This window comes from Aythya marila (genome assembly GCF_965140915.1).
Source record: "Aythya marila genome assembly, chromosome: 17".
Classification (NCBI taxonomy): Eukaryota; Metazoa; Chordata; class Aves; order Anseriformes; family Anatidae; genus Aythya; species Aythya marila.
This window is the reverse complement of record NC_139058.1, coordinates 6,896,750-6,912,104: the sequence shown is the minus strand read 5'-3', so window position 1 is coordinate 6,912,104 and position 15,355 is coordinate 6,896,750. Positions and strand designations below refer to the sequence as shown.

The 15,355-nt window shown below is 49.7% G+C and overlaps 1 protein-coding gene across 1 annotated transcript in view; it reads right to left on the bottom strand.

Moving 5' to 3' along the window:
- Nucleotides 1-15,131, bottom strand: part of TBX5 (T-box transcription factor 5) — a 66,232-nt gene extending 51,101 nt beyond the window's left edge. Inside the window, exon 1 of the mRNA XM_082773864.1 lies at nucleotides 14,974-15,131. The gene's annotated coding sequence lies outside the window, so the exon portion shown is untranslated. The remainder of the gene's footprint in view (nucleotides 1-14,973) is intronic.
- Nucleotides 15,132-15,355: the final 224 nt, after the last annotated feature.

Below are 15,355 nucleotides of genomic sequence, written 5' to 3'. Positions count from 1 at the left end.
GCGGGAGCAGGCTCTGGAGGGGATGCGCACGGTCCTGTCAAAGCATCAAGTTCACCCTCCATTTAAATGTCACGCTTAATGGAAATAGTGCGACCTCCTCTTCTCCTCACCCAGTCCAACCCGGGCTATTTTTATTTCTTTTATGTTTGCTTGTACTTAACACTGACTTTTGCTTTTAGCCTCTTCTTTCCAAATACTCATGCACATATATATATATATATATAAAATCCTCCTATTAAAAATATTGATGCCAACACTCAGCAACACTTGGCTCTTTGACTGTAATGGCTTAGCTGTCACTAAATCTTGTCTTTTTTGGTTTTGCCATGATAACTGGGCAAGGGAAGAGCTGGTGGGATTTGGGAAGGGCAATGTGGGCTGGGAGGGCTGGCACAGGGCTGTCCCTTCCCCTGCAGCAGCTCCTAGCAGGATTGTGCTGCTCCTGGCTCTCAGCAGGCATGAGAAGGGAGCCTGCAGCAAAGCTCCCATCAAAGCCAAGCTGCCAGAAAGCTCAGCCTGCTCGGCAGCCAGCCTGAGCATCCTGACAGTGAATTCAGAAGGAAGCATGCCCTGGATGCCAACTGAGAACAGACTGGGGGCCAGGAGGAGCCGTGAAGTTGCACCTCTACTTGAACCAACTCCTGTCTCAGAGAATCACCACTGGGCAGCCAGGCACACACAAACCACTGCTGCTCACAACGCTGCCTCTGCCAGAGGTTTTCTGCCAGCAGATTTTGGAGGAGAAGCACGCTGCTGGACCAAAAGCCACAGCCCTGTCTAAGCTGTCTGCAAGCCACTGTCCTGGGGACAAAGCTGAAACAGAGAGGAGGTCACCGGGCGGAGCAGGAAAGATGGTCAGTAGGGCTTCATCCTCACTTTATGGAAGTGCCCAGCTGGAGACCCCCTGCCCCAGCTTCTTGTCCCACAGCTGCACCAGGGAGTGCTCACAGCACCCATGGCACTGGAAATATCAGTCCTCTGCACGCACCACCACCATCACTATACAACCAATAGTTAGGTGGCCACTTCAACACCACTGGGCTGCAAATACCTACAGCCCTGATGGCCCTCCATAACCCCGAGTGTAACAGCTGTGGCTCATCCCGTTGGGTAGCTCCTGAGTTGGTTTTGGTGGTGTCTGTGCAGTCCCTAGTGCATAAGTGTCCTTATTACACCTGGAACCAGCACACGTCCCATGCTCGCAGGCAGTACCAAAGCAGTTTCCTGGTGAGCTCTGGGCACAGGCCAGTCATGTCAGCACCAATCCCCACATCTGCCAAGGACAGTTGTGCCTAAGACACCAGCCAGGAGCTTGGAAAGTCCAAGCCCAATGGCTCTGTGCCATTTAGGGCCATGCTTTGAAGAATGGTGTGCCCTTTCATAATACAGCAGTTTAGGATCTAAGAGATTAAGAAGCATCTGCTCGTGCCTTCCCAGCCCTGGTCTTGACTCTATCCAGAGCATATAGCTGGCTACATTAGTAATGCTGGAGACTCAGCAGCCCTTTAATTTGAGTAAGCCTTTCTAGAAAACACTCTAAAATCTGTATCCTTCTACAGACACTGTTAAACTGCAGCCTAGATAGCTCTCACTGCAATTACTGCCATAACCAAGAGTAGAAAGTCAAATCACAGAGAAGGAAAAAAGAGAAACTGGGTTGGGACTGCAGGAAACAGAAGCAAATTTGCCCTAAGAACAGGTCCTTCAGTATCCCTCAGTTAGATTTAAGTGGCACTTAGGACTTTTACAAGCTCTGTGCATCACAGAAAATTTTGTGTGAAGCAGAGAGGAGCTGCACTGTGCAAAACCCACCACAGCAGATGTACCAACACCAAGCAGGGCTCCTCAGGCCAGGACCTCAAGTAAACCCTCCACAAAGCTCTGTCACCCTTTCAAAAGGCTGAGATTGATTGTAAGCCATAAATCCAATACACCCTAGCTGTCTGGGGACCCTGGTGAGAGAAAAAAACAGCTCCAGCTGAGCAATGCCTCTTCCCCTGAGCTATCTGGGGTACCTGCAGAGGGGCCTCCAACCAGGTTGTGGTGGGATGGAGCCACCTTACTCATTGCTGCATTTCTGCAGAATAAAAAAATAAAATAGCCTTTCAATTTCTACTTCTACGGGAAGTCCTTAGTGCACATTTGGCGCAGTTTACAGGATGATGATGACAATGTGTTTCTCCTAAATAAAATCCATTTTTAAAGACTACATGTGCAATTACTTTGGGTTTTGGCCCGTATTCAGGAAAGAATTTCCCCTCGGGTCAGATTTGGCAGGGGCTGGTAAGGTTTTCTTGCTTTCCTCTGTAGGGTGGGCCATGGTCCACTTCCTAAGATCATCTGGACATTTTCACCTAACAATTTCCCTGCTACTGCCGGGACCTGGGACACTGGCAATGCCCTTGATCTCTCCTGCATGTTAGAGTTTTTGTGGCTTTTGGTCTTTTGTACTAAGGGTCTTAAATTTGTTATAGGGTGTTGGGAAGTGTTTTATGGCCTGCAGCGTATGCAGTGGATGTTCTGGGGACCCCTCTGGATTAAGCGGCTATTACATGGTCACCTGTAATTGTGAGCGCCTGTGCTCGGTGATGCAGGTGGTCCCTCCCCGTGCTGTCACCCCTCCCTTACCTTCCAGTAGCAGGGCTCTGACGTCAAACTAAGGGGGAACTGCGCATGCAGCAAAGTCACGTGTGACATCCCTCCTCTCTTTTATTTGAAGTGGGGTGCTTATAAACCAAGGTGATGGGGGATATTAGGATAATAAACAAGGTTGAAGCCCTGGGAACTGGGAAATTACAAAACCTGGGCTCCGCTCCTGTCTTGCTACTGGCTGGCTGCATGGGACCCTTCCCTCCTTCACACTCCCCTGGCTAGGCTTTTAGCCCACCCTGGTTACACCAGGATCCCTCTGAAATCGAGAGAGAGACTGGGGAGGGTGTTTTGTCCAGTCCTAAGACACCTCCTAAAGCAGTAGGGTTGACTAGCCCCTACCCAACCACTGAGAGCACAGAGAGCCTAGAAAACCAGCTTAAACTTTCTGATTTTTTGATGTCTTAGCCCTGATAAATGCACACGATGAGCTTAGCACTGTGGTTCTGACCTTAGCTGGGTCTCCACAACTCCTGCAGAGCAGGTGACCAGGACAGATTCATCCCTATTAAGTGCCAGACCTTTGAAACCAAGCACAGCATCAAGTGGTACAGTGTGAAGCTTCCTGCTGGGTGACATGGGTACAGATTTCTGTACTCAGTTCGTTCCTGGTTACATCATTAATTCATCCATGCAGCAACACCCCAGTGCAGAGAGTAGGATGGGTGCTGGTACAGCACTGGTTGTGTCCAGCAATGGAAGGAGAACCAGACAGACAGACATCCTGCATGGCAAACCGGTCTGAAATCACTAAATTTAAGCCCAGGCAAAAAATACCTATGGATCAAGATTACTTTATGGATGAGGCTTCATCCTGAAGCTAACATCTGCCTGATCTGGGTGCTTCTTGTGACAGCAGTGCTGCTGATAGCACACTGTGCTCCTGAGAGACCTACACTTGCCCACAGACAGCGTTGGGATTGTCTCCAGAAACACAAAATACCCAAAGGACCAAGCTGCTGTGGCTTCCTTGGGATCCAGGGGGTCTGTGCACAAGCCCTTGGCTATGTCCCGAACTTTGCTTGTGCAGACACACTGTACAGCTGGGAAATCTGGTCCAAAATGAGCAACAGAACCCCCCTCCTGCTCCCAGCTCCAATGTGCAGCGCAGATATATTTCCCCCTAATCCTCCAAAGAGAAAAACAAACAAGCACACCAATGCCAAAACATTAACTACACCCCAAATTACTCAGACTACTGCTAATTAGTATAAATTTACAGCAGCTGCACTACTGGAAGTGAGCTCAGCCTTTAGCCCTGGAAATTACTAGGGAGTATAATTTTTTACAGTTTTTTTTTCCTGAACTTATAGAAATCTACAGGAATGTTCCAGTATACTAACTAACTTCATCAGCATTTCTAAGCCTTCTTTATTCTGTGCATACTGGGGTAACCATCAAGTTTGCAGGCATGAAATCCACAAATGCATTCACTCTCAAAGACTCCTGTACGCAGCAAGCTCAGCGATGTATGTCCAGAGAACCACATAGGAGAGGGTGGGGAGCTCCCCAGCCTGATTTCTTACACCTCGTTCATCAGCTCGTACTGATCAGCACAGATCAATGCTGAAGGCCTAGGAGGTGTTCGTCGTGTTTGGATTTCATTTCTCCATTTCCTTGTGGAATTACCGAGCAGTAATTTTCTGTGTGCGCTATGAAGGCTGGGTCTCAGCAGAATACGATGCAATGCGTTTTCTGGCAGGAAAAGCTCGAGATCTGTTTGTCACTGCTCTTCAGAAAGGTGGGAAGGTGCTCTGGGTAATGCTAGCCTGGAGTGGGGCCTTCCACCTGCCCATGCACGTACTCATCTCAGTGGGAGAACTTCTACAGTAAGCAAAATACAACCATGAACCTAACTGACCAAAAGATTATTCTCCTATCTTGCATCACCAACCACTCCAAGCTAGTAGGCTTCCCTTCCTGAGCAATCCTCATATGTTTAGATCCCACTTACTGCTCCAAAGCCAGAGGTAGGAACATACAAATTGTATTTGTCCTTAAAAAATTGGTCCTGGAATAACAGCAGGTAGGCAGACAGGTAGGCAGACAGACAGACATGATGATAAGCTATACATCTGGCATGCAAGTATCATGGCAGTGGAATTACCATTCCCCAGCCAAGTTTCACGCTTTGGGGAGTTGTTTTGACGTGCTGTCAATGCAGCACCAGAATAACCTGATTTATTTCCCTTGTTCTCTTTGAAAAAGTCTATTTGGTGCCATTTATTTTGCACTCACTTACTCGCCATCCTATCAGGAGGCGGGAGGTCAGGGGGGTCACTCCTAAGAGAGTATCATGTTCTGTACAGAATAGAGAAAACGCTCTACGTTAGTGGGAAGGGAAGAATTCATGCTGGGGCCTCCTTTCAGCCTCTGCTCTCCCACAGTGGGCTCGTATACCTCTTCCCTTCCCACATCCTTGCTCTTCCTTTCAAATGGAAAAGCCAGGACCACTTTTGCTGTTATCCCACCAGCAGAAGTCCCCCCCTGCCTCAAATAGCCTGCTTCAGTTTTGCTTCATTTGCGCCTCCTCCGATCCTTGGCTGAGAATTCTCAGGGTTCCCATCTCCATCCATCCTCCCCATATCACACAATAAAATCCTCTAGGCTTTTCTGCCTTCGCATATAAAACCCATGTCACGTCCCAAGCGGCTGTAAGAGGAACTGAAGCCACAGCAGCAAACAGAAGAGGGACGCATTGATAATTTCGAGGGGGATCGTTACAATAGGCCAAGCCATTTTTAGGCAGAAAGGATACGGTGCCTAGACACGCTTGCAAAAAAAGTACTCGTGCCTAGTTCACGCATCAGCCGTATGCCAAGACAGCAAACCTCACGCAAACAGTTGTGACAACAGACCTGCTGCCGAGGCATGGAGAGCCCAAAAAACACAGCAGCAGAAAATGGGCTTGGTGGGCTGTCGATCAAAGTGCCATCACTGCAAAGCAGACAGGCGAGAGAGAAACCACGAACGGCTACGTGACCTTTTTCTTCTGGAACGTGACACAGATGGGCAAAGCTGGCGCAGGAGTGGAAACAAGAAGTCAGAGGCTGATAGATGCAGCAGGAGGAGCAGCCTGCTGAAGCAGAGAGCCCAGGCAACTGTCCAAGCCACTTGACTCCAGCAGCAGAAGCTCAGACCTGCTCAGTAGCAAGGCAGGATCTCCCTCCCACTAAATATCGCCTGTTTTATCATCGCCTCCTGCACACAGCTAGCCCCGTGCACTCTTTACTCACTGTTACATCAGTCAGGACTATTGCCTACACGTCCTACGAGTGCGGCTACAGCTCTAGCAGGACAATTTTACCCAGCGACTCTTCACCTAGCACCTTTGCTTTGTTTAGTTCATTAATTGAGGAACATCTAAGCTCGGTACTAGGGGGTGACTGGCCTGGGCATTAGATCATGGAATAACACGAGCTCCATGCACAGCTGAGAGCCAGCACTTGACACCTGCCTTCTTCCATCTCCGCAGCCCAGTAATTCTGCTCTCGCAGCCTCCAGGCCTCCGTTCCGTTAATCACCCTCACACTTGATAGCTACTGCCCAGCCAGCTGTCCTAATGTTTCCAAACACATGAACCCACTCCCCTGGTCCTCTGCATCAAGGAATGAGCATTGCACTCGCCACGTTGTGCGTGTCTCGGAAATCAGCGGAGCACTGGAAGAATTATGTACGGCTGAGATAAGTGCAGAGGCAAAGCACTGACATTTATGCAAAGATCTCCCTCACCCAGGCTGAGCCAGCAGCTGAAAAGGCAACCTAGTCGTCTCCAAAAAATCATTTTAAGATTGGGGAAAAGAGCCAATGTTCAAGAATCAAAAGCAAATATCAATAAGAATAATAAGAGCACCCCAGAAGTAGTCAGAGTGCCCAGGACTGGGAACATAAAAATAGCCATAAAGTCCAAGGGAAAAGGGGGAGATATTCCAGCATGCACACTGCACAATTCCCCCTGGAAATGCAGACGGGTTTGCTTCATTTCCTCTTAAGCTTTTGCTGAAATATCAAGCAGCACAAAAGACCCCTATTTGCTCTGAGAATACAACTGTTGAGTGCATAAGCTCTCTCCACATCACGTTAGGCACATTTCCATTCAGCAACCAGCCTCTTTTGACTCCCCTTCCTATTTCAAAAAAGAGAGAAATCTGAACTGAGGAGCTGGTTTTGACAGTCCTTTATTTGCAAATCTGCTTGTCTTTCAAAGGCATTTTAGCTAGGAAACTACACTGAATGAGAACACAAAGCTCTCACCAATTCTTCCATCTGTCTAGAGCAAGACTTCCCCAGAGAAGGAACAGAGCTTGTCAGGGAGTTGCTCTCCCCCTGCTCCCCACTGACCTGCCCTCTTCTCCCTTTCCCACTATCCAGCCCGAGCTCTTCCACATCCTTGTTATTTAAAATCCAGCTGTCTCTCCTACCCAGACCTGTCTCCTCTTCCACTCCCAGAGCTGCATAAGGACCATTTCCTATTCCATGCATTCCCCTTAAACAAAATCCAAGTTAGAAGGGACCCAAAGCAGCTGAAAACCAAGGAGGAGGAAGAAGAGCAGATGAGCTCTTAGGTCAGCTTTCAGGCCACTAGTCAAGGGTCACACCTGATGGCCACTGCCGTGAATCAAGGAAGGGATGAGGGGGTGGCAGGCACCTTTTGCACCAATTCTGACCCAGGAGCAGGGGCAGATGACAGCTACGTGGTGCTTAACAAACACCAGGTTGCTGGAGATCCCTAAACTGAATGAATACCTGAATGCACTCACTAATTACTATTTTATTACCGTGTTTTAGTTGCCTCAAAGGCTTTGGGAGCACGCGAAGGGATTAGTAAACAATGTTTTCCTTTGTTAACCTTTCTGTCTGCTTTACTCTGCTCTGCCAAGATCCGACATCCTCCAAAACAAACAGAACATAATGAAAAAATACAGACCTCACCAGCCCCGTGAGATATTGAAACAGGAGTGGTGTAAAAAGACTCGATCGTGTTAAACATTTGATGGATACAGGAGAATATCTCCAGCATTCCCATTGCAGGATCTTTTATGAGCAATCAATATTGTGGGACTAAGGGACTTGCAAGACCCTACAGGTGTGATTTTGTGTGATTTTCTGCAGCTCAAAGGCTATTCTGTGCTTCCTCAGCATGGAAGGGCTGGTAAAACTCTCAGGGAAACTTCAGTGTACTGCAGCTAGCACCACTCCACCTATTTACCTTAGACCATGGGGGATCCACAGAGGATGTCCCAGTAGCCTGAGCAGGGCTGTCTGGCTTGCTACCTGGTTTTAATCTTCGCTGCCCTGTGCTGAACTGCACAATCCTAGGCAGCTCAAACACCACAGCCCACTTTCCTAATGGCTTTCTGTGAAATACTGCTATAAGGGACACCTCAGGCATGGAATAAGGCAGTGTTTTTGGCAGATAAGTTGTCTTCAAGACAACTTTCCCATTAAGTCGTGGATCTGCGGTCAAGCACTGACAAGGATGGCAAAGGGCAAGAGTATAGGCAGCTCCTGAGATGAGAAGGGACCCACAGAAAGTTTTTCTGCTCTCCTGCAGGATGACAACAGCTTCATGCAGCTGGGGCAGCTCTAAGGTGACCTCATTCAGGGCTAATTTTCTCTCCCTAATTCTGTATTGTTGCTGCAGCCCTGTTTCTTGCCAGTTTGCAGAGTGAGCTGGAGCCTCAGTGCCCAAACCCCGAAGTCCTGCTGAGAGCTTTCTCCTGCCGCCGAAAGTCCCTTCATCATCCTTAAAACTAACATAAAAGCGGCCGAGGTTAATATCAGAGAAGCCAAACTATAAACTGAGAATTACGCTTTAGCCTAAATAAATCATCGCCTGCAAGGCTGGGTGGGGAGAGGAGGGGGAAAGCTCTGGAGCGTTGCTGGGACCAGGGAGCACCAGGACCCCCCCGGGGGCTGGCAGAGGGGGATGCAGGATGCCAGCACCAGGGATGCGCACCCGAAGGCCTCATCCTGCTCACTGGGAGAAACCTCCCTGGTGCAGCCCTGCTTTGGGGATTCGGCTCCCTGATGGAGAGCCTCTCCCCCCACCCCAGGGCCGCTTCCTCTCTCCCTGCGGGAAATGCCCCTCTAATGATTCCCCTGTTCTGCAGTTTGTCAGGCCGGCTGACTTCAAGCCATCCTGCATCTGTTTCGCCTAGAGAGCCGCGCTCGCCTACATTTTAATAAACCCTATAATTTACACATTTCCCTCATACCCTGTAATTTCACCACCCCGAGACGCAGCGAAGGGAGAAAGCGCAGAGCTGGGAGTGCTCGTGGAAAGAGCTGCCAGAGAATCAGAAATAAGTAGAGGGCTTAAATCTGCAGCAGTAAAATAATCCAGGGGAGGGAGCCAACAATGACTGAAAAATAAACATCTCCCCCTGCACAGTCCGCAGCCAGCCCCGCTCCTCGCAGCCGCCTCTGCCAAGAGATCGGGTGCGCTGGGAAACGTGCTGGGGGACTCCGGGAAAAAAAATTGACGTGGGTTATATGGACCCCTTTTATAAGGCAACTGTTAGCGGTAACTAAGTTTAAATTTATATGTTCAATAAAGTCTCTCTCTTTTTTTTTTTTTCTCTCTCTTCCCCCCCCCTCCCAAGTGCCAGAACCTCTCGAGGAAGCCGACACACGCTTCCCATTTGAAAATGTGTTATTTGACCATTTTTATTCTCTGCTTTTGTTCTCGGGGCAGCAGCCCCTCCAAATGTGAGGGGGGGGTATTTCTGCACCGAGATCAAAGCGGCCCTATGTATACACACACTCTTGCAAATTATGTATTTGTGATCAAGTAACGCAGCATCAGGAAAAGCTAGGCGGGCATGTGGGAGAGCGAGATATTTACACAGGCCTGGTCAGAGGCAGAGGCATTATTTTAAGTGTTGCTCGCCAGTGCCAAGTCATCTGTTCACATATATATGTGTGCGCGTAAAGATGATGGAGAGACCATCTCGCCAGAGCCAGGAAATTCAGCATTAACCCCCCAATTCCCCAGCATTTCCTACGTGGCCAGGACTCCTGCCGTGCTCCAAACCCGCGTGTCCCCCACTCCACTCGTGGTCGGACACACACTGGCCCCACTTGCTTCCCCAAAAGTAGCTTTATAACCCACATAAAGAAATATGTATATTTCCCCTATAAAGGCATGGCTTAACCAGAGAATTTCAGGGTTTTCAACATCAGAGAAAGATTAAAAAAAAAAAAAGAAAGAAAAAAAAAAGAAAAGAAAAGTAAAGAAAAGGAAAAAAAATGATATCTAGGTTGTGCTATGGACTCTATAGATGAGAAATTAAATACTGCCTCCCGAGCTCGGGGCAAGAAGGGTAAAAAAGCAGAAGATGAGGCGTGAGAACGGGGCCAGAGCTGCTGCATATCCCTGGGGGTGGCCAGGTGGGGGGGCATCCCAGGGCACCCCAGGGCAGACCCCGTGGGAAGCCGGCGAGCTCCAAGGCATCGGAAAGAGGAGCAAGAGAGAAGCCAAGTCTGGCAGCGCGTTTACGATGTAAAATCTCGATAAAACTTACGCTGAAAATATTTCCAACCCAAGGAGGGCTTGGGAAGGGAGCTCAAATGGACTCGAAATGTCCTTTGCAGGCGTGCGGCTGCAGGATGTTCGAAGGAGGGGGGGATAAATGTCCTCGGGGGAGGCTCTGAAGCTGAAAAAGCCTCTCCTCTGCGCCAAGCCCAGGAAGCGCAGGCAGCGCGCAGCGGCTCCAAAATACGGCGCAAGGCGCGGCGCAGCACCCCGGAGCTTGGCGCAAGGCAGGGGAACGGGGAGACCTCCCCAGCACCCCCACGGGAAGGGAGCCCCCACGGCGAGGAAGGGGGCTGCGACCCACAGCGGTCCCGTGCGCCCCCTTTCTCTGCCCCAAAGCAGCGCGGAGCATCCCCGGCGACACCGCGCACCCAGCCCCGGCCGGCTGCGGGGCTTCTCCCCCCACCCGCTCCTTCCCCTCAATCTGCATTATTATTAGCAGTATTTTATCCTAGGAAAAACAAACGTCTCCCTCCTTTCCCATCACACGCCGGGGGGGTAGGGGGTGGCAGGCCCAGATAACAAAGCAGCTGGTGTGGAACGAAGTTGTAAGGAAATAATTGATATGTAATAAGGCTGAGTGAATCTATCCCAAAGAAAATATTGCGTAAGCGGTTATGATTAAACATGCCCGGGCGAAAGGCGCTCTCATAAAGGAGTAATGGAGCTAAGGAAACAAATGATCATTGGGAATGTTAAACACAGAGGGGCATTTCATCACACAAACATAAATTCAGCTTGAAAGAGACTTAGGAAAAAAAAAAAAAAAAAAAAAAAAACACCACCACTACCACCACCCCTTTACCCTCAGGTTGTGCGTTGGACGCCGTTTGATGGTGCTGGGAGCTGCGGGCGACCCCGCTGGCCGAGGAGGGCCCGATCCTGTCCCTCGCTTTTAGACCAGGCACAAATGCGATTTTCCCACCCCACGAATAGATTTTCCCATTCCACGAAGGGATTTTGTCCCACCCCACGAAGGGATGCCCTCACCCGGGCAGCGCCTCCTCTTTCCCTCTTCTATCCCAAATCCAGGCCCTTCCCGACTTTTTGTTAACGAGCGAAAATAATAAAAGAGATCGAAATTATCTCCCATAAACGAAAAACAGAGCAACCAAACGGCCGGGCCCTCCCTTCCTTTTCGCCTCGCTCCCCTCTCCCGAACAAATCCCAGCTCCAGGCACGGAGCGCATCCGCCTGGTGGGAAATCTGCGCTCCTTATTCCCAAATCTCCACCGCTTGACTCGTTTCTAGCTGGCGGTTTTACAGGCGGCAACGTGCTCTTGGCTGAAGCCCTGGCAGTCAGGCACAGGAGCCCGAGCTCGGAAATTCGTTCAGAGAGAAATAATTTGGTGTGGGGAGGTTTGAGCTGGGGAGAAGGTGTCCAAGCACAGCCGGGGACCATTCCTCCAACACCACCGCACCTGGCTGCAGACCCTGGTGGGGTGCGGGAGGGTTATCGGGCATTTCCACCCGTGCTGTTATCAACCCAAAGCAGAGCAATTTCCCCCTCCAGCCCCAAAACGGGCACCCCCCTCTGGGCTGCGGGACCGGTCCTGCGCTCCCGGCCCCGCGCTCCCGGCCCCGGCTCTTTGCGAGACCGCGGCTTCGTTTGAAGCAAAAAAGAAAAAAAAAAAAGAAAAAGAAAAGAAAAAGAAACGAGAAAAAGGGGGGGAGGAAGGAGAGAGGAGGGAGATATTTGTGTAACAACTTGAAATAATTTACCCCAGAAAAAGGAAATCTGGGCAAGAGTTTATCAGGCAGTTCCCTTTGCCAGCATGTTTAAAATGTATAAGTAATTTTAAAGTGTGTCTTCACTTAATATATTTTCCCCTTTCTCCTTCAGATGACAAGGAAGACCAGTGATTGCAAGATGTCTACAGATAGCGCCCTTTAAGAGTTTCCACATTGTATGGTTAGGGGAAAAAAATGTGTTTGTGGTTCCTACGTCCCTCCCGACAACTTTCTTATACTCGTCTCGTTTTATGGCTCCTATTGTTCGGGCTGCGCACGGCGGCTTTTCCTTTTCACTCGTGTCCCCCCCCCTTCAAATCGGGACCCCTTGAGGGGGAGGAAGAAATTCTAGGGTGTCCGTGTGTGTCTAATGGGAAAGAAAAGTATTTCCTTTAAAAACACGCTAAACCAAAAAGAAATCCCCCAAATCCGTGTCCAAAGCGACTCCCAGCAGCTCCAGGTCTGCCAGCAGTTCGGGTTTGGATTTAACGAAATATTTCGGGGGCTGGTTGGGGGGAGTTTTAGAGAAAATCACCGAAGCCCTGTTTTGGTGGAAAATAAAGCAGTTTACGGGCAACATTAGCAAGGGTCCCATTTTCTTTGCAGACCTGAAGTCGGGCTACGAAGGGACAGAGCTGCAGTGGCCTCGGTGCGAAAAAATATTATCAGACTTGCTACGAGCTCGAGTGATAAATTACAACGGCTTCATCACACAAGGAAAAGCAATTTTTTTCTTTAGGAAAAAAAAAAAAAAAAAAAAAGACAGAATTTCTCTGTTTTCGACACGGAAAACACTTCTTTTTTCCTTTCCCCATAATTTAAAACACAAACGCCTCCCGAGCCGCAGAGCTCTTGCATTGCACTTGCCGGAGAAAACACGACGGGGTGAGGGGCTGAGGAGCTTTTGCAGGATTTTTGCAAGGCGGAGGGAAGATGTTCTATTGCAGCTTTCCTCCAAAAGCCGTGTTAGCTCCGAGGGATACCACTCACATCACCCTGTGCTCACATTGAAGCAGGGAAATCACCCGGAGAGCCGGATGAGGAAAGGGCTGGTTCCTTCCCTCGCCTTCGGGGTGAATATTAAACCATCCCGATAAATTATGCCGGGTTTCTTTCTGGGGATGGAGCAGCCTCGTAGGGCACTGGTAGGAAAATTATCCTCGGCTCCAGAAAGGCACGGCTGCCCTGAACCTCGCAGCAATTGCAGCGAGGAGTTTGTGCACAAACACCTCCAGCGGGAGCAGGCAGGAGAAAGCAAAACCCCAAATTGTGTGCCCACGGGCATCCAAAGCAATCTCTGAAACCAGCTGCGGGATCGGGCTCATTAATTGCGAGACATTTGGTTAATTTTGTTAGGTTGAGGAGGATATCCTATATATATATATATATATATATATATATATATATATATATATATATATATATATATATATATATATATATATATATATATATATATATATATTTTGTTGGGTATCATTTGGGATCCTGAATCCAGTTTATCCTGACATCGAAGACATAAGCTGTAAGATGCTTGCATTTTAGGCGCATTCGAAACCTCGATTTAAACACAGCACTGAACCCCTCAGCATGCCAGGGTCTCTACCATCACGTTTCTATCCCGACATTAATTCCCCAGTCACTGTTTTTGCTGCAAACCCGCCCAGAGAAATGCACATTTCCCCCCGCTACAACGATCTGCCTCAGCCCTACACTCTGCTTTAGGGATTTACGAATCCTCGGACGGGTGGGGATGCACCTCCGAGCTTTGGGACGACGCGAAATCGATCGAAACGGGATTAATCCGGCTAACGATACTTTTCCTAAAACTGGAAGAAAATGCCCTATATTCGCAGTCCCTGCCTGCGGACCCCACTCACTTCCAGCAGTAACCGAGTGGCCGGGTCGGGCTTCATATGAATAATGGTTTTCATTATTTTCGAGGTGGGAGGGAAGCAGAAAGAGGAAAGAAATATATATTTTTGCAGAGCTACTTCTTGGACACGAACAAACGCGGAGCTGCAGCGGAGTCCTGCCAGGGCTGGGGGCGGCTCGGGAGCAGCTCGGCCGCGTTCCCCCTCCCCCTGGTTGTAGGGTTGGGAGACCCCCAGGCACCCGGTTGCATTTCCCTGAGCTTTGCCCCCCTTCTTTGCCCCGTCCCTTGCAGCTGTCGGGAGGGAAAAGCCAGCCCCACAGCCTCGGTGACAAGCTGCTAATGCGCATCACCCAGAAAGCGTCTTCGAAAAGAGAGCAAAAAAGAAAAAAAATTAAAGAGCCAAAACGCCCCAAGCTTTGTGCCACGTACAATCGGGGGTGCTGGATCCCACCGATGGTGAAGGAAAGGGGAGGCGGGGAAAGGGGGTGGGTTTTTCTTTGATGAATTCCTAAACAATTCCTATTATTACTTTCTTTGCCAACCCAGGGTGAATACGGGGTCCAAATGGCAAGATTTGCCTTTCAAAGAGTAACATGAAATCAAAACACCTGTTATACATTAGCCCTCTCCCACTTCCACCTCCCCTGTAAATGAAATCATTTAAATAAAAAAAAAAAAAAAAAAAAAAAAAAAAAAAAAGGAAAGCAAAAAATGAGAGAATAAGAGTATTGTTTTTCTCCCTTGACATATGGGACCAGAGCTGGAGAACCGGGCATCATTTAAGGTGAATACATGAATAATAAGGCATTTAGGAAGCAGCTAGATGGCTTCTACCACTGCATCTTCTGGCGCTTTCATATTCAAACCCTGGCAGAGGAAGCCCCAGACCCTCTGCCCACTGCAGAGCAGCCACCACTCTGGGCAGCATCCCCCAAACCCTCCGTGTAGTCCCAAACCTAAAGACAACATCCGCACGGGCACCCCCCTGCCACAGCCAGCGCCTGCCCACCCCATCAGCTCCACCCCACGCCCACCCAATTCTCCCCCACGGATCCCCCCAGCCCTCACCCCACTCGTGTCCAACCCCATAGGGACCAACCCCAGGCGCAGCCCTAAAGCCTGTGGCCAAGGGAACCCCCAGGCAAGGGGGAGCCAGGGGGGCCCAGGGGAGCCCCTTTACCTTGGCAGCAGGCAGGGTCTCATGGGTGCCGAGGCCTGGCAGCAGGCTGGGCTGGCTACCGGCCCTATTTCCGCTTGTAACTACGAGGAGACCCCAAGCCTCTCCTCGATAAGGTATCACAGTGTCTCTGCAGTCCGCGGTCAGCACCTTAGCTCGGAGCTCGGCGGCACCGCTGGCAGCCGTGCCGGGACAGCGGGGAGATGTCGAGGCATTTCTGGGAATAATCACATCACACAAGTGCTTACATTCCGGCTTCCTTTCTCTTTATCCCTACCACCAAGTTTGAAGTCACACCTTCTACCGGATTGTTTAAGGTCTCCGGGTTGGAGTGGGGGTGGGTGGCAGGGAAGGAGCGTGGGGGGGGTGGGGGGTATTGCTGGTT